Genomic DNA, 19,793 nt, shown 5'->3' on the forward strand with positions numbered 1-19,793 from the left:
CTGTTCTGTAATCTGATCCTATACATTAAAAAGTAATTTAAAAATTTGCAAGACTTATTGCGCATGAGGAAGTTGTTTCTCTTAGGAGAGAAATATAGATGTAGTGGGCTTGGAATCCATATAGGCCTATCCATACAGACACGCAATAACGATCAGATCCTATGGTTGGCAGAATCCATGAGTCCTGCTCCAAGCCTTGCACCATCTCGACTTGGAAACACTGTTGTTTGAACAAGGTCCTGGAACTCTCTTCCAAGCCATAGACCCAATGGCTTGGTCAACATTTATTTACCATCACTAATTGTCCTTGAGAATTTGGTGGTGAGCTTTCTTACTGAACTGTTGTATTTCATTTCATGTAGGTACACTCACAGTGACCCAGTGGCACAGGATTGTGAGTGGCTTGGATGGGAACTTGTAGGTGGTACTGTTTCCATAAATCTGTTGCCATTTTCCTTCTTGATGATATTGGTCATGGATTTGGAAAGTGTAGTCTAAAGAGCCTTGATGAATTTTTGCAGTCCATCTTGTAGATGGTACACACTACTGTGACTGTGTGTTGGTGGTACAGGCAGTGAGTATTCGTGGATCTGGTACAAATCAAGTGGCTGCTTTGTCTTAGAGATGGTGTTTAACTTCTTGTGTCAGAGCTACACCCATCCAGACAAGTGGGGAGTATTCCATCACACTCCAAACTTGTGCTTTTCATATGGTGGACATGCTCTGGGGAGCGCAGTTCCTTACTGGAGGAATCCTAGTCTCTGACCTACTCTTGCGAACACCGTATTTATACGATTAGCCCAGTTATTCAATAATAACTTTTTGGATGTTGATAGTGGGGGATTCAGTGATGGTAAATCCATTGAATGTCACATGATAATGGTTAGATTCTCTTGTTGGAGATGGTTATTGTCAAGTACACACGTGGTGTGAATATTACTTAATTCTGTGATAAAGCCTAATTTTCACCACCGAATTTGATAATATGATAAAAGTGATTATTTTGCCCTCTGCATAAGGTCATAACTCATAGTAGGAATCAACTATTTGGCCCTTGAGCATGCTCCACATTTGAAAAAGATCATGATCTGATGGTGGCCTTAACTTCATTTTGCTGTTGCCTTCTACTTAACTCCCTTGTCGATCAAAAGTCTTTTGAAATCAGTCTTGAATGTATTGGATGGGCCACTCATCCATGGGAAAAAGAATTCTGAAGTTTAACAAACCTCTGAGAGAGAAAATGTCTAATCTCCATCTTTAAGAGGTGTTTAAGGGGCTTTTAAATAAGTACATGAACATGCAAGGAATGGAGGGACATAGACTAAGGGTAGGAAGAAAGAATTAGTTTAATTTGGTGACATGTTTGGCACAACATCGTGGGCTGAAGGGCTCATTCCTGTGCTGTACTATTGTATGTTCTTAAATGGGAAACCCCCATTTTATAACTGTACTTTGTAATTTTCTTCTCCAGCACCAAAGGAAACATCCAACTTATCTCTCAGAATCTCATATGTTTCAATATAATCATCTCTCATTCCTCTAAATTCCAATGAGTATTGGCGTAACATACTCAAAACTTCCTCGTAAGAAAACAGCTTCATCCCAAGAATCAGCCAAGTGAAACTTTTTTTTTCTGAACAGTTTCCAATGCAACTTTTTCTTTCCACAAGGAGGGAGATCAAAATTCTACACATTAATGCAAATCTGGTCCCGATATAGTAAAACTACCATATTTTTACTCTTTACTTCCTGGACAAGAATGACCAATGTTATGCCTTAATGGTTACTCGCTATAAATCATGTTAGGTGTTTGTTATTCATGAACTAGAACACCAAGATCTTTCAGTACCACAGGCTTCTGTGATCTCTCTCCATTTAAATAATATTCTGTTTTTTTTCCATTTTTCTTGCCAAAGTAGACGGGCTCAAAATTCCCTCATTGTATCCAATCTGTTAAGTTTTTGCCACTCACTTCTATGTCGATGTGTCTTTGCAGAACCTGCACTATTGGAGTCAGTGCAATTAAAATTGGAAGGGGAGGTTCTACAACAAGCATCCTGATTCACCAAATTATTCTCATGCAGTCAAGGTGATTGTTCATATAGTTTGATTAGTAGCACACTTAAATGGTAGCAGTGCAGGGAACATTTTTGTTTAAGTTAATATTCATGTACTGTGAAGAAAATAGAAGCAGTCTTGTGCAGCGCTTGAAAGACATAGACAAGCTTTAATAAGGTGGTGAGAAACTGTTTTCTAATGTTCCCTCAGTGAACACCACTACAGCAAGTGTCAAATTCCACCACCATCTGCTTTGGTAATAACCATCAGGTCAAGTGAAGCATACTGAGAACAGTTGTTAGAAGTCTTCTGTTTTTCGTAAAAGTAGGATAACTTTATGTGTTTTACTCCAATTAAATTTCTAGTCTATGAAGAGCACTGGGTGCCAGGAATGACTTGATTGGGAAGGTTTCTTGGCCGCAAGGCAGATAACAGCAGTTGCAGCGTTATTTAATAGTTAGAGTCTGCTCTTGTTAAATGGGCAAATTAATGTGATCCTAATTTTATATCATTATTAAACTTGGTTTGTATGGAGTATTAGATAATGCACTGTTAATTTGCAAGTTGCTACCATAAAGTTACAAGTTTCCCTCATGATTGTTATTCATTCGAACGCCACGCAGAGTTCAAAAATACCCCGTATTGACTTTAACCCACAGCCATGAATGTACAGAGTAGATATAAATGTCCATGAAGGGCAGACTTGGTCAGAATTATTGTCATTTCCTAAAATTTTTAAACTTTATAAGTTTTTGAAAATGAAAATAAAAATAGGCTACAAGTGTCAGTGAAGGTTTAAACAAAAAGCTCAAATGTATTGCTTTGATTAACAGCCAGATGGTATAGTGTATTCAATAGTTGTTTGTTGAACTTTCCGTAAAGGCTCTTTGTTAATGCTTGGCTGATGTTTAAAAGTTACATTTATCACGGTGAGGAGTAGGACACAGCTAGCGGGAATGTTCAGTGTTGGGTTCAACATTTGATTGACAGGTTTAAGAGCCTATTAAGGGCTTAGCTGTCTATGACGTGGAGTTTGAAGGAAAGTTTGCTTTTATAAGAATAGAAGACTATAAGAATTAGGAATAGGCAATAAAGTGTCTTGAGATTGCTTTGTCGTTTAATATGATCATGGCTGATCTTATCTTGGCTTCAATTCCATTTTATTGCCCACTCTCCATAACCTTTCAGCACATTACTAATTTAAAATCTGTCTATCTCCTTCTTAAATGTACTCAATATCCCAGCGTCCACTGCACTCTGGAGTAGTGAATTCCACAGATTCAGGACCCTTTAATAGAAATAATTTCTCATCGTCTCAGTTTAAATCTGTTAACCCTTATTCTAAAACTATGACCTCTCATTCTAGATTGTCTCAAAAGAGGAAACATCCTCTCCACGTCTATTTTGTCAATCACCTTTAGCATCTTGTACACCTTAATTAGATCTTCTTGCATTCTTCTAAACTCCAGGCCTATAGGCCTATAAACTGCCCAATTTCACTTCATAAGACAGCCCCTCATCTCTGGAATCAATCTAGTGAATCTCCTCTGTACTTCTTCCAATTCAACTGCAATCCCCCTCAAGTAAAGGAAACAAAATTGTATGTAATACTTCATGTGATCTTGTTAATGGCTTGTACAGTTGAAGGAACACTCCCCTAATTTTATACTCTATTCCTTCAGGAATAATTCAACAGCAAATTTGCATTTGCCCTCCTTATTACCTGCAGAACTTGCATGCAGGCTTTCTGCTATTCATGCACAAGGACACTCAGATTCCTCTGCACAGAAGCACTCTCAAGTTTCAATGAGTTGCCTTTCTGTTCCTCTGACCAAAATGGATAACTCCACACATATCCATGGTAAACTCCATCTGCCAAATTTTGGCCCACCTAGCCTATCCATGTACATTTGTAAATTTCTTATTTCATCATTGCAACTTACTTTCCCACATATTTTAGTGTCAGCTGCAAATTTGGTTGCAGTACTTTATATCCCTATAACCAAGTCATTCATATAAAATGTAAATATTTGGGGCCCGAGAACTAAACTCTGTGGCACCCTACCAGTTACATCTTGCCAACCAGAAAAAGAATGACTAATCTAGACTCTCTGCTTTTTGTTGGTTAGCCAATCCTCCATCCAAGTTCATAAATAACCCCTAACCCCCTGTGATCTTACCTTGTATGACACCTTATTAAATGCCTTCTGGAAGTCCAGATATGTGCAGGATCCCCATTATCCACATTGCTTGTTACATCTTCAAAGAACTCTAGCAAGTAATCAAGCATGATTCATCCTTCATAAAACCCTTCTGATGGATTTCATTTTGATTTTCCAAATGTCCTGTTATTACTTCTTGTATAATGGAATCTAATGATTTCCCAATGATGAAAGTTAAACTATCCGGTCTGTAGTTTCCTACTTTCTGCCTGCCTCTCTTTTTGAATAGGAGCATTATACTAGAATGTTTCCAACCGGCTGAAACATTTTCCATATCTAGGGAATTTTGGAATATATAATCAATAGTTACACTTTCTCTGCTGTCACTTTCTTTAAAACCCTTGAATGTAAGCCATCAGCCCCTGGCGACTGCTCTGCCTTCATTCCCAAAAGTCCACTCTATAGTTTTTCCCTAGTGACAGCCTCAGTTACAGCATCAAAATTAAAGGACAGCCCTATAGAACTGAGTTGAGGATACTCATTGTGGAATTCATTGCTACAGAGGACTGTGGAGGCCAAGTCATTGAGTATATTTAAGAAGAGATAGATAGGTTCTTGATTGGTAAGAGGATCAAGGGTTACAGGTAAAATGCAGGAGAATGGGGTTAAGAAACACATTAGCCATGATTGAATGGTGGAGCAAAGTCGATGGGCTTAATAGCCTAACTCTGCTCCTATATTTTATGGTCTTATGGTTATGATTGTTTTATGTTCCTCCTGTTCTATAACCCCTTCATTACCTGCTATGATTGGGATGGTACTATTGTCCTCCATTATGAGAACTGAGACCAAATATTGATTTAGTGACTCCGCCATTTTTGTGTCCCCTAATATTAACTCTCCAGTCTCATCCTCCAAGGGAGGGACTTATATTCACTTTAGCTACTCTTTTCCCTTTTATTTCCTTTTAGAAGCTTTTGCTATGCAGTTTTATATTTTGTGCAAGCTTTCTTTCATAATTTAAAAGGCTTTGTTGATCTTTAAAAGTTTCTGTGTTTCATCCTGCCACTCACTTTTAAAATATAGTATGTCTTAGATTTGCTCCCTCTTACAATATTTCTTCCTTTCTGGGATATATTTCAGTTGGGAGCAATTGACTATCACCTTAAACACCTGGCACTGTTTAACAACTGTCATATCTTTTAGTCTTCCTGCCCATTAAAGATTCAGAACTTGAGATTTGCAGAAACTTTGAATGGGTTTTTCCTTTGTTAACTATCAAGATTATGTAGTGAGAGCTGTACCTCTTTTTAATTTAATGTATTTTTCCTAATCAATCTGTTCAGAGATGTTATTATAGACCTCTAGAGCAGATGGGACTTGAACCTAGGACTCCTAATCCAGGGGTAGGGACACTGACACTGCACCACAAGATGGCCCAGTGAGAGCTGTGTTAAAAATTAGAACTTAATTTGATTTCAATTCCACATGGAGATCATCACGGGATGAATACTGGGTTAGAAACTCAACTAGAGTCACCATGTAAACACAGTGGCTACAATAACAGGTCAGAGGCTTGGAATACTGCCGCATGTAACTCACCTCCTGTCTCCCCAAAGGCTCTCCACCATCTACAAGGCACAAGTCAGGAGTGTTATAGAATACTTCCCACTTGCCTGGATGAGTGTAGATCCAACAACACTCAAGAAGCTCAAAACCATCCAGGACAAAGCAGCCCACTTGATTGGCACTACATCCACAAGCATCCACTCCCTCCACTATCAGCGCTCAGTAGCAGCAGTGTGTACTATCTACAAGATGCATAGCAGAAATTCACCAAAGATCCAAAGCACCTTCCAAACCAATGGCCACTTCTATCTAGAAGGACAAGGAGCAGCAGATGCATGAGAACACCGCCACCCTCAAGTACCCCTCCCAGCCACTTACCATCCTGACTTAGAAATGTCTTGCCGTTCCTTCACTGTTGCCGGATCAAAATCCAGAAATTCCCTCCCTAATGGCATTGTGGGTCAACCCACAGCAGGTGGACTGCAGCAGTTCAAGGAGACAGCTCACCACCATCTTGTCAAGGACAACTAAGGAGAGGCAATAAATGCTGGCCAGCTAGTAACTCTCTCATCCCACAGATGAATAAAAAAATGTTGGCATCAGTTGGCCTGGAGGGCACATAGGGTCGTGGAGGATGGACGGGGTGTGGATTGGCATGAGTTGGCACAGAGGGTAGAAATACCGTGTGGATGGGTGCAGACATGAATTGTTACAGTGTGTGTAAAGTGGCCATGAGGGGTAGGTTTGGAGTGGGAGGGAGTCTGAATATCAAAAAGCAAAAAATGTAACACAACTGGCACAAAATCCCAGTGAACTGAAGCAGGTCTTTAAATCAACATACCTTGGCATATTGCCACCCATAACCTCCAGAGCTCTGTTTTCAGGGTTTCCACACCAAACTCTATCTCTGACCCCAAGAGTGAAATCGTGACATTTTGAGACATATTGACAAAGACGGGTGCAACCAATTTGAAAAACTACCCACCTTGTAAAATAATTCTGGACCCAAGGCCCTGATCTTTACAGGAAAAGAATTTCAAAGTGGGATAGGGTTTTTTTTTTACCATTCATTCATGGGATGTGGGTATCAGTGACTAGACCAGCATTTATTGCTCATCACTAATGGTCCAGAGGACAGCTAAGAGTCAACCACATTGCTGTGGGCCTGGAGTCACATGTAAGCCAGAACAGATAAGGACGGCAGATTCCTTTCCTAAAGGATTAATAGTCTGGATTAATAGTCACACAATAATACCACTAGACCATTACCTTCCTGGGTTTGTGATTATAAAATTGTGTTTTCCTGAAGGCTATGGAGTTATAACTTCACAGTGCAGATGTGATTTTATAATATATTGTTTTACCTGCACAAAACCCAACCTGATTGCCTGCCTCAGAGATAGTATGATGCTGCTTGGCCTGCTGTGTTCATCCAGCCCTGCACCTTGTTGTCTCTGATTGCCTGCCTGTTGGATGAAAAATGTTCCAGAAGCAACTAAGTAGCTAAGTTTAGAGCCGTTGAGAGTAGACGTTGTGAGATAGGGTGTGTGTGCAGTTGGGGGAGTCATGATACATGACAGGTCATCTGAGCTCTGTACTCTCTCACCATTTATACAATATGCCTCATGTTTATTCTACCTGCCAAAATGGACAAATTCACATTTTAAAACCTTTCAGCTCTACAGTTTGTTTTCACATCTTTTTAAAACCAATAGATGCAAAAAAAAACAGAATTCCGTTAGTATTACACAGTTATATGTTGTTTAGAAAATTGTGAAGGAAATTAAGTAGCAAAACTAACAAAAACAGAAATGCTGGAAAAGCTCAGCAGGTCTGATAACATCTGTGGAGAGAAATCAGAGTTAACATTTTGGATCGAGTGACCCTTCCTCAGAACTGATTTCTCTTCACAGATGCTGCCAGACCCGCTGAGTTTTTCCAGCAATTTCTGTTTTTTTTCTCTGATTTACAACATCCACAGTTTTTTCAGTTTTTCCTTATATGCAAAACTAATTTGCTTTATTTAATTTATCAAGCTTCTCCAGCATATTGGTTCTTATTTGGTTACTAATGTGTGTTATATTTTGATTTTAAGTTGAACAGCAATGCATCTTTAAGCAGAAGCAACTGTAACCAATTGTAACATATGTAAATTTAAATTAGCAGATTACCTAAATACATCGATTGCCTCATCTAGGAGCACTAGGTATTAAAATAGTTCCAAATACAAGGTATGAAATTTCCTTTGGTCAGTTTTAGTTTAGTTGGTGGGATTAAGCTGCATCTGGAATTCTTTCATTCTGTGCAAATATCCTTGGGGAGAAAAATAGATAAGCAGCTGCTTCCTTACAAGTGTACCACAGCACATGGGGGAGTCCCACAAAAAAAAACTGCATTCCCATCTCATGACTGAATGGTAAAATTATTATAGTAATTGATAGATATTTTGAAGGTCAGTAACATAGGGATGAATTTTCCAAGTCCCTGAATGATGTGAGCAGTGGTGAGTATGGGAAAGTATGGTCAGATTGGAAAAAATAAAAAAAAGTCCAATTCTGAAATCAAGTTTTGAGCAACAAGATGCAAATCCTACAAACAGCAAAAGGCATATTAACATCTCATTAGAATCCAACATTGCCTCATTAATATGCAGCTCCCTATTCTTCCATCCACCACAGAGAAACTAGATGGTGACTGTTTCCGACAAGAACATCAGATCAGTTGCCTAGTGGCTTCTCTGTGCCTTCTTCTTGGACAGCACCTCAACATCTCAATTTGTAGTCCATGGGGTAGTGACTGACTGCACATCCACCCCTACTCCCAATCCACAGAGGCATCACACACACCCCAACTTCACCGCAACACTGTTAGCACATTTCTGACCCACTTGAATGCTGCAGTTTGGAGCACACCAGCATCTTCATTGTAATGCTGCTTCCAGGACACTTTGCACGCAGGACAGGTATCTGACTCATGCAATAGATTAGTGTGCATCTCAAGGCTCTTGCTCTCTGAGAACTCACTCAATTTGTGCCTACTGTAATGCTCGCAGCCTTGCTTTGCCTTTGCCATTTTGTACTTTGCTGCCTCATTCTAAACTTAAAAGCTCACAACCCTTCTGTGCTGCCTTGCCTTGTACTGCACACATAAAACCAGGCAGCTGGTCATGTGTTCCAGTTGTGATCAGTCAAGGTCCTGTTGCTCGGCACCAACATACTATGTCACTGTTACACTTACCATGTGACAGCAGATTAAGCAGTACTTCAACTGAATGACCATGCCTCAAAGTCTAAGATAAGGCGTCCTCGGTCTAGTTAAGTGAGACAGCCTTCTGTCAAAGGGTACTGGCGCACTTAGTCAAGGGCATATCAGATATCAGCCCAGTGGCTTGGATATGGTCAGTGACTACTTGGATTATCCAGGGTCAGGAGGTCTGTGGCTCCATAGTGCAGTAAGTGGCACAGTCTGCTCTGCAGGTCCAGTACAACCAGTCCAACAACTTGCGGTAACTCAAGTGGAGAGCTGCACAGAGATCAGTCAGAGGCCAAGTCACTCATCAGTTGGGACTGAATAAGAGAGGTGTTAAATAAGAAATGTGGTTAGATTCTCCCTTGTTTGAGATGGTCATTGCCTGAGGTCCAACTTCAGAGGAACTTGAAGTCACTTATGTGCCATTAATATTACCTCCCAGTTATAAAACCAAATCTGAATATTTTCCAGGTCTTGCTGTGTGTGGGCAAAGAATATTTCATTACCCTGATAAGACCGAAATTGTGTAATTATCAGCAAATATTGCTACTCTGTTTGAGGGAATGTCAAATAGAGACAAAGGAGCTCAAGGTTTAGGACACTGCCCTGAGGAACTCTTACAGCCAAATTCTGGAATTCAGATAATTAACCTTCAACAATGAAGATCATGTTATCTTGTGCTAGATATGTCTCCAACCAGTGGAAGGACCACCCCTCAATCCCATTTTCTTTTAAGAAAAACAAACTATTACCGATGCTGGAAATCTGAAATTAAGACTGAACCAGTTCTGAAGAGGGGTAATTTCAGATTTGAAACCTTAACTCTATATCTCTCCCCACAGATGTTTCCAGACCTGCTAAATTTCCTCAGTATTTTCTGTTTTTGTTCCTGTTGTCTTCTGTTTTATTTAGGATCCTTGATGACAAATTTGGCTAAATGCCACATTGTTGATAACAGCAGTAACTGTCACCTCACCTCACCTCTGGACTCCAGCTCTTTTGCCCATGTGTAGTCCAAGGCTGAAACTGGTTCTGAACTTGAATGCTCCTAACAGAACTTGGCAAAACTTGGCATTGGTGAGCAGAATTACTGCTCAGTAAGTGCTGCTTGATAGCATTGTCAGCAACAATTCTACACTTTACTAATGTTTAAGAATTGTTTGATGGGGCAGAAATTAACCGAATGCACTGTAAATATAAAATAATCTCACTGCATTAGGTAAATCTTGTCTTTTCAAATCTAAGCACCTCATTAACAGTGTTAGTGCTATTTTCCACCAAACAACCCTTTAACTTTGGGAACATTCATTCTTCCAGCTTCTAATTGGTGTTGGAAATCTAAGAAATTTAAAATTACAGTTTTCAAAATCTTTTATTCAGTGACTCTTTTACTATCTACTTTTTTTTTCATGTCTTTATTTCTCTTTCTGCAGCTAATTTCGTATTGAATTAATCCATGTTAATTTGTACCGCCTTCTTGATCTCTGCATTTCACAATTTTTCATGTGGTTGGTTGAAGAGATATCTTATTGCTTTTCTTCTACGTTCAGCTCTGAGAACGGTTTCTCTTACAGTATCAGTTAATACTTTTACAAATCTACATGTAGAAAGGGCAAGACCAGTTAATTTCAGATGCCATTAAATCCATTCCTGCGGCGATTTGGCCCTATATAATTAAAAGTTAGAACACACATACTGTAGGGAAACTGTAGGTTTTTAACTCATCAGTGTGTAAATTTTATCACTAAGGTCTTCTCATTCATTGACAGCATATTTTGTGAACTTAGTTATATGGTCACAAACCATCAGCTACCAGTTTTCAGTAATGTCAAGTCGAAAGTGCTTTCAATTCAAATGTCATAGCTATTATGCAAACACTGAGGCTAAAATGGATGTAATTGATCATCCTGCTGGGTTTAATTTCTGAAATTGTTTCTTAAAGCTTTCACAAAGCAAATGCTGTGAGAGGTGTGGACAGTTCTGGAGACAATACTCCCACAGTACTCTGAAAGGGATGATGATTTAGTTATTAGTCAAGCTAATTATGCTGTATGGATACACCTCATTGAAACTCAAAAGGCCACCCCAGGGCACTCAAGTCTTTACAGGATAATGTGTAGGCTCTCAATGATTGTTGAATGGGGAAAAAATGCTTTCTGTTCACTTTGACAATTGTAATGGATGGCATGGCCAACATTAATATGAATAGCTTAGGGTGTTTGTGTAAATGCTTCCAAGAATCATAAGGGTTGAAGAATGATTGACATCATAAGGCTCGTTCAAATTAGATTTAGCTTTACTTTCAATCATATCTTATTTATCATAGAACAATTAATGAAACCCATAATTGAATGAGCCTGAGCAAATGGTGGCTCTATTTTTCTGCTGGGCCTGTACTTATCGTAGGCTCTATCAATCCAAGATCCTTTGAGAAATGATGTCAATGGTTCGAAACAGTCATTTTTCTGAAGGTTTTGCAGATTTTCCAATATTAGGAAAGTATAAAGAAAGACTCATTACATGATTAGAGAAGGACTTGCATTTATATTGAATCTTTCATAATGTCTATAGATTACTTTATAAAGTACTTTACCATCAATGAGATATCCCTTTTTTTGTAGTGCGGTCAGTGTTGTAGTAAGTAATTTTGCCATTTAATGGGGATGTTTGGGGAAACTGCTTATTTTTTATGATATTGGATTCAATATCTGACAATTCCTAATTATAAGAGGCACAAATATTATGCACTTTCTCTCATTAAGACACAAATCAAAGGATAATGTTGATAGTACCAACATAGCAAATGTCACATAATGGAAATATTAATGCCACATGACGGAAATATGAACATATAGCTAACACCAAGTAAGTGATGGATGCCTAGGTGAAAATGTCTTTTGTTCACATTTAAAAAGGGCATTTAAGAGGGTTCAAAATGGATTACGTCAATGAAATTTAAAAAAAACAATAATTAAGGAATTAATCCAATCAACATTAACCAGTCAGCAATTCAAAAATCATTGCAAGGTGGATTTAATTTGATATTTCCAATTATATTCCCTGGAGCAGGTCTTATTTTAATGTTGTTATGAGTGATTCAGATCATTGACGTTGTTAACTAAAGGTTAGGATAGTCCATGATGCAAAGATCTCAAATATTGAAAAGCCTGAATAATAAAGATGTTGTTAGTTTATTTAACTTGACGCGTGGCTATAGAGATAGAGGATGTATGTAAAACTTTGGCAAACATATTTAAACTAGAACAGTGAAGTCAGTAACAGACATTTTATTATTATTTTATTTTATTCCATTGCATCTGTTCAGTGTCATCTGCAAATTTGGCTGTACTACTTCTTATCCCTACATCCAAGTCATTAAAATGGATTGTAAATAATGCAAGCTAGAGGACAGAACCCTCTAGCACCCTTTTAATTACATCTTGACAACCAGAAAAACCATTTATTCTGTCTCTCTGCTTTCTGTTGTTAGCCAATCTTCCATTCATGTTAATTACATCTAAATCCCTATAATCTTGCCTTGTGTATTAACCTTTTGTGGGAGTTACTGACAAGGCCAGCAATAATCTCTAATTGCCCTTGTAGAGTGACTTCCCATTTCTGACGTGGTTAAGATTCACCCACGTGATCAAGAATTACCTGAGGACCAAACTTTGTCAGGATCACAGTTTTGTTTCTGTAAAGAATATTAGTAAACCAGATTTTTTTTTAATGACAATAGATGTTAATTTCATGGTCACATTAACTGAGACTAGCTTTATATTTTAGATTTATTAATTGAAGTTAAATTCTACCTTCTACCATAGTGAGATCCAATAGTGGCATTAGCTTGAATCTCTGGAATACTAGTCCAGTGAGTTTCCCACTTTACCGATGTTTGTTGGGAATGCGATTTTGAGCCGGGTATTGGTTTTTCAATTTAAATGAATTTGTTCTCTGGACTGGTTATGTTAACTTAGCACTGCTATTATTGAGTTTATAACATTCTCTCCAGTGCTATTAATCAATTTATTTTAAATAAGTTTATACTTGCTGGAGTAGCAGATCATAGGAATGACATGAAAACACTAAATTATTAGTCCAATACGCTCTTGATGATGCATTATCAAACTATTTTGACTTATGTTCCCAGAGTTACAGCAACTATAAACGTGATGGTTTGTGTCTGTGAAAATGGTTAGGCTTCTTGTTGTCTTGAAGCAGAAATGAGAGGTGTTATTAATCACTTTTGATGGAAGATGGGGTGAATCCTTAAGAAATGTTAATTTGTTTTCTTCTTGGATCTTCTCTGAACGTTTTGCACCTTTGAGGAGATTAATAAATTGTGTAATCTAAGCCAGTAACACGTTATGTCGGATATAACTGTAACCTAATGTACAAGATGTTGGTAAGGCCGCATTTGGAGTACTGCAAGCAGTTCTAGTCACCCTAATATAGAAAAAATATTATTAAACTATAAATAGTGCAGAAAAGATTAACTAGGATGATACCTGGACTGGAAGGTTTGAGTTATAAAGACAGTTTCTATGCTGTAAATTTCTATGACTCTAAATATCCTTTCTGAGTTCTACACCTTGTTTTGCCCTTGTACTATTTTTCAAGCAGCATGAGGTGTGGATTTACATTAAAAACCTGAAGAATAGAAAACTAGTTTATCACATTCAAAGATGTGTTTTGCAGCTGGGGATTTAGATTTCATTGTTCAGAAAATTATAAACGAGAATAATGCTGTTATTGACTAGAAAATTTCATATCTGACATAGCAGTACTTAGTAGTGTTATCAGCTGCCGAGAAAGAAATGTCAACTTCTAGTACCGTACTTAAGCAGCAAAAGGCTCAGTATTTTGAATCTTCATTTGAAATTTTAAGTTTAGCTTACAGAAAGGAATCACTGTGGTAAGAAAACATGTAAGATAGCTGTCAATGAAACATATAATGGGGAGTGTAGTTAAAAGGACAACTGATTCACTATCACCCAATCAACACCAGCATCCAAGAACCTCTATCCATTTATTCTATTTACAGCAGTTATTGACAACATTTTCATAACTTATTTTCATTTTTAATTGTAATATTATTTGGTTCTGCCTCCGAGTTTGAATTAAAACAATCAAAACTGGTGTTAATTAATTAATGTTTAATAAACAATAATTAGCTTCAAATTAAATAACTAGCTTTTAATTAAAGAAACATTAAAAGTAGTCAAGATAAATGAATGGGTTGAGCTCTAAATCACCAACTGACTTCTCAGTGTGTGCATTAAAAGGTTACATTGTTATCTATTGTTCCTTAACTTTAAGGAGTTATTTTGGTCTAACCAAGAGTTGGACCAACTTATTGCAATTGAATTGAAAATTTATCCAGTATTTTTTCTAACTCTCTTGCATATTTTGCTGAAAACGTTTTTTTAATTGCAAAAGCATTCAAAACTGTCAAATTAAGAAAGCTCATAGATAATGAGAACAATCATTCCAAAACATTGAAGAGGGCTACCATGAGAAGTTTTCGAGAAACATTTGAGATGTAAAGTGAGACCTTTACTAGACCTCGAGATTGACAAATTGCTTTTGCCGACAGTGTCCAAAATTCTCACTGGTGAATGGTAAGAATCATATTAATGGTGATTATTGCTGGTTGTAATCCTAATTATAATATAATCGTGCTTCATTAATCAGCAACCTCCCATTCTCCAATCTGTCCGTTAGAAACAAAAGGCTGAAAATCCCTGTCTTGTAAGTCAGAGCCAGTCCCTGGCAACTCCAGCTCGCCATTTGATTCTCCTGACCTCCATTTTGGACACCGAGCACCAATGTCCAGGGGCAAAAGCCACTTGCACCCAACGTCCACAGATGCTGACACCCTCAATCCATCTACAGTATACATCTGCACCTTAACGCCGCTTCTTGGAGCACAGACATGTTCACTGCAATGCTGCCGTAAGCACACTTCATATATATAGCGACAGGCATCCAGCTCACAGACTGGGCCAGGCTGCATCTCAGGGCTGCTTGCTCACTCTTTTAGTCCTCACTCATTCTGTACCTACTGTGATGCACACAGCATCACTACCCTGCCTTGCGTTTTAGCACTTTGTCCCCTCAGCCGCTCTTTAAAGGCTCATAGTACGTCAGTCTTGCTTTGCAGTTTAATGGCAACTCAAAGCCAAGCAGCTTGTCATGCTCAAAAGCTGTCATCAGTCAAGGTGGTTGAAATGTTGCTGTATGGCATCGTGTTACATCAATCTCACAGTTGCACCATGTCTCAAGTGTCCATGTTCCAAACAAACAGTGTATGCATTAACTGAGTGGCCATGTCTCAAAGTCTAAAGGGAGATGTCTAGTCATGGGGACCCTGGCACAATAAGCCACTGGCAGCCTCCAATATCAGTCTAGGGGCTTGGACACAGTCAGTCAGCTGGTTGGGATGGTCAGGGTCATGGGGTCAATACCGCTGTAGTCTGGGGAGTGGATCATGGTCAGCCCTGTGCAATGAGTCCGCGGACTGTCAGGAATGCAGTTGGGGAACTGTACAGATGTCACTCAGTGATTTGGTCACTCATTGTTGAAGGGTGTCCTCTAAGTGACAAAAAGGATAAAACATAGTCAGCCCTGGGTGGTCTATCCACGGAAATTCAATGGTGGGTTATCAAGGGGGCTAATGTGGATGGAGGCATGCTGAGGAGCTCAGTGGATTGGATTCTGAAGGCTGGGATGCAGAGGGGATTACAATATCAAAGGGAGAGGGGGCAAATCAACATATGAAGGGGAAGACATTGGAGAATTGGAGACAAAGAGTTGATGTGAGAGGAGGGGTTATTGACTGTAAGCTGCTCACAAGCTTCTTTGGGGGCTGGGGGCAGGGGAAGCAGTGCACTGGTAGAGCACACTAATGTAATTGTTATGTTTGGGAGATGGACTGACAGATTAGTAAATTGAGCAGATGAAGACTTTGATTGATGGTTTGGATGGAGACTTTGGATGAGCAAAGCCTGTTGTGCTGATGGGATGGACTACCTGGAAAGGATTGTCTACGTTTGAGGGTACACCAAAATAGAGAGGCTGAGCCTGAGACTTACTGTTCAAATACAGACTGCTGGTGCCTTTCATCATATTGCAAATAACAAACGCATAGCAGAAATTAAAATGACTGCACCCAGAGGTGGGCGCAGTAAGGGCTTTGTTCTGTGAAAGGGGGGCTACAGCTTCAAACGAAATGAGGCTTTTCAAAGGACAACACCATTGAACAGTTACACATACATTGAGGCTGAAAGACATCCACAGATCATACATGCTTTTTGTGAATATTAAGCATTGGCCCATGATCTGCATTCCAATCCTTGCTCCAAGAACTCCTGCAAAAATATGAAAGAATACAAAGGAATCCCTTTAATGTCTGTGAAGCAGTATCAATATTTGTCTGCCTTGAAGGATGAAGTTGCCAAAGTAGCAGTCGCCTACCATTTACTCATAGTCTGCACTCATTTCACACATTGGGCCATTGAAACATTGTGTAGCACTAAGGATGGGTAAGCACTCAACCTTCAATATTGTGTTTGCAGAGGCTTGAACACATCACTGAGAGTGAAAGTGAACATATAGTTACAAGTGTGTCCTATGTACCCTCAGGGGGACGCCTTTCACTCCCAATGTGTGTCAGCGCAGTCCTGGGTTCTGCAGCTGGGCTGGACCTCAAGTGGAGCCCATGGTCCTTGGCAGTTTGGTTGGTTGAGAGGGGTCAGCATGTTTCCTACCCAGAGGCAGGTTCGCCCTCTTTGGCTTGACTTCCTAAGAGAACCAAGGCTGTCTGGGAGGTGTTGCAAGGCCTGGCCATCTGAGAGAAGACTAATGGCGGGAGGGGGGGGACAGTGTTGAATGTGTGTGACTTCTACTCTAGTGGGTTGCCCACTGGCACTGCCCTGTCTCCTTGTGAGAAGTGGGCATCTGGAAGGAGGTGAGGGTCCCTCATCCCCCTGTCACGTTGGTGCTGAGCAAGAGTGATGGAGTGCAAGCCTGTATGTGCATCCAGCAGACTGTGAATGTGTTGGACCTGAATGCCCATGGCAGCTGCCAACCTGCCCATGGAGGAAACCAGACACACAGATACACGAGGCAGCAGCATCCCAACCAAACTGATTTAGTTCCGCAGCCTTTGTGCCAGGCTGCCTAGTGCCCTGACAAAATTGCCTCCTGCTGCTGCTGTGTTCGCGTGTGCATATGTACGAATTGCTAATCATTTACACCTCATGGTCCTCTCTTGCCTATTGGGGATAAGCAGGTACCTGGTCTCCTGTAGTCATCCATGTGCCAGTTGGCATTGGGTATTTCTTCCCTGATCCAGCTGCCAAGACATGACTGTGATGTGCTCACCAGCAAGAGCTCCCATCTGTAGTCTTAGAGTGGTAGAGTCATAGAGATGTACAGCCCAGAAACAGACATTTTTGTCCAACTTGTCCATGCTGACCAGATATTCTATATTAATCTAGTCCCTTTTGCTAGCATTTGGCCTTATCCCTCTAAACCCTTCCTATTCATACAGCCATCCAGATGCCTTTTTTTTGTGAAAGTACCCACCCTAAGTGTCAGTGCCTGAGCTGGTGGAGGGTTCAAGTGGTAATGTTGCCAGTGTGTCCTCTGAGATAATCATGTTTCCTCCCTCTGAAGTGGAGGAGGAGACTTCTTGTGGGGCTGGTCACTTTGCTGCTGAGACCACACTGAAGCCATTGGCGCCTGTAGGAGAGGAAAGAGAGAGAGAGAGACGTGTCCATGGGATAGAAGATGTGGCATGTTAACATGAAATTTACCATGCGGGTAAGAGCAGCGCCACAGTAGGCAATGCTTTTTACATGTTTGCTAGACATGGAGATTTCTACAGGAGTGATCCCAGTTTTTACCAGCAAGGGCCAAGATCCTATCCTTGTAGGGGATGAGATGATGAATGTTTGGCACTCCACTACCCATCCTAGCTCTTTCATCCCTATTATAGACTGTTTTCTCCTGTAATGAAAGAAAGGAAGGAATTGTGTGAGGTGAAAGCGGGTGGTACTTCAGTTAGTGCTGGTACAGGAAGGGGAAAGGTGTCCCGAGCGAGTGAGGAAACAGTGTAGAGGACATGCAGGGTTAATTGTCCTGGGGCGGGTGGGATGGGCGAGTGTGAGTGAGGAAAGATGTTGCATGCAAAAGTGAGTGTGGTAGACCATGGTGCGAGATGTGTGCAGCAGCAGAGATAGAGTGAGTGTTAGGTATCTGAGCAAAGATGGTGGCACTTACCCAGGCAGAACAGAGAAAGTCATTGAGCTGCTTCCTGCACTAGTTGGCATTCTTCCCAACGGTGAACACCACCAGGCTGCAGTATCCAGTTTTGTAGGGACGCTGCAAGGAAACAGATGGCCCTATTCTAGATGGCCCAGTCCACCAAGACTTCCAAGTCCCTGTCCGAGGTGCCCATATCCCCTCATCAGCCATGTCCGGAGCAAATATCTGGAACCGCTCAGTGTAACACCAGACTGCCAGCACTGACCAGGTGTGCAATGATCTTTAAATGTGGTAGTGGCACCAAGGATGCCGCTACATCCCGGCATACCCCAACAATGGATATTGCAGTCCATAATAACTCTTAGCAATTTTTATAGATGCACCATAGAAGGCATTCTATCTGGATGTGTCACAGCTTGTTATGGCCACAGCTCTGCCCAGGATCACAAGAAACTATAGAGAGTTGAGAACACATGCAAGCCAACTTTCCATTCACTGTCTCCATCCACACTTCTCGTTGCCTCGGGAAGGCAGCCATCATATTCAAAGACCCTCCCATGCCGGTTATAATCTCTTCCACCCTCTTCTGCTGGGCAGATGATACAAAAGCTTAAACACACGTACCAACAGATTCAAGAACAGCTTCTTCTCCACTGTTATTAGACTTTTGAATGGACCTCCTAAGTTTCAAATTTAATGTTGACCTCACTCTTTGTGCACCTTCTTTGCAGCCATAACATTATATTCCTCCTCGCTGCATTCTATTACTTTGTCTGGTACAATCTGCCTGTACTGCTCACAAAACAAAACTTTTCACTGTGCCTAGGTACGCATGACAATAATAAATCAAATCAAAGGCTGGCATCAGACAGGGGCGTTGCAATAGAGATGTGATAGTTAGTTAATGAGGTGAGTTTTGAACGATCATGCAAGAAACCTTGCTAGGCCTCGTGGAGAGAAACCCCTCCATCAAACCTGATAGAAATGATGCTTAGCTAAAACATGGCAAGATCTAGTCCAGTGTTTTTATTCATTTAAAAAAACTAAAAGTGTAACACTACTTAAAAATAATATTTATTTTTTAATTTAAATATTAATTTCTATAACAAAGGTTGTAATATTAAATGTATAAAACCATGAATTAGGTTTCATTTTTATGTTTGTGTCGGTTATTCATTTTATAAGAATTTCTATTTTGTTTTGTTTATGTCTTTACTGCTCTAAAGAGAGGTTCATCTAAGAAATGACAAAATGTCTGCACACAAGATTAGTTTTTGTGAAGGAAATTAGTTTTGAGTTCCCAGGGAGAAGACTAATAGCACATTTATATTGCAGCTACAGACCTTGGGCAGAATTTCATGGTAACGGCGGAGGGGGCATCCACTGAGATCTGAGATCTAAGCTCTGACAAATGAACAGTAACAGACTTGAATAAACAAAACAACACACATTCGATAATAAGAAAGGACATCTTACTTGGAGCCT

Source organism: Rhincodon typus, chromosome 1 (assembly GCF_021869965.1).
Source record: "Rhincodon typus isolate 14 chromosome 1, sRhiTyp1.1, whole genome shotgun sequence".
Classification (NCBI taxonomy): Eukaryota; Metazoa; Chordata; class Chondrichthyes; order Orectolobiformes; family Rhincodontidae; genus Rhincodon; species Rhincodon typus.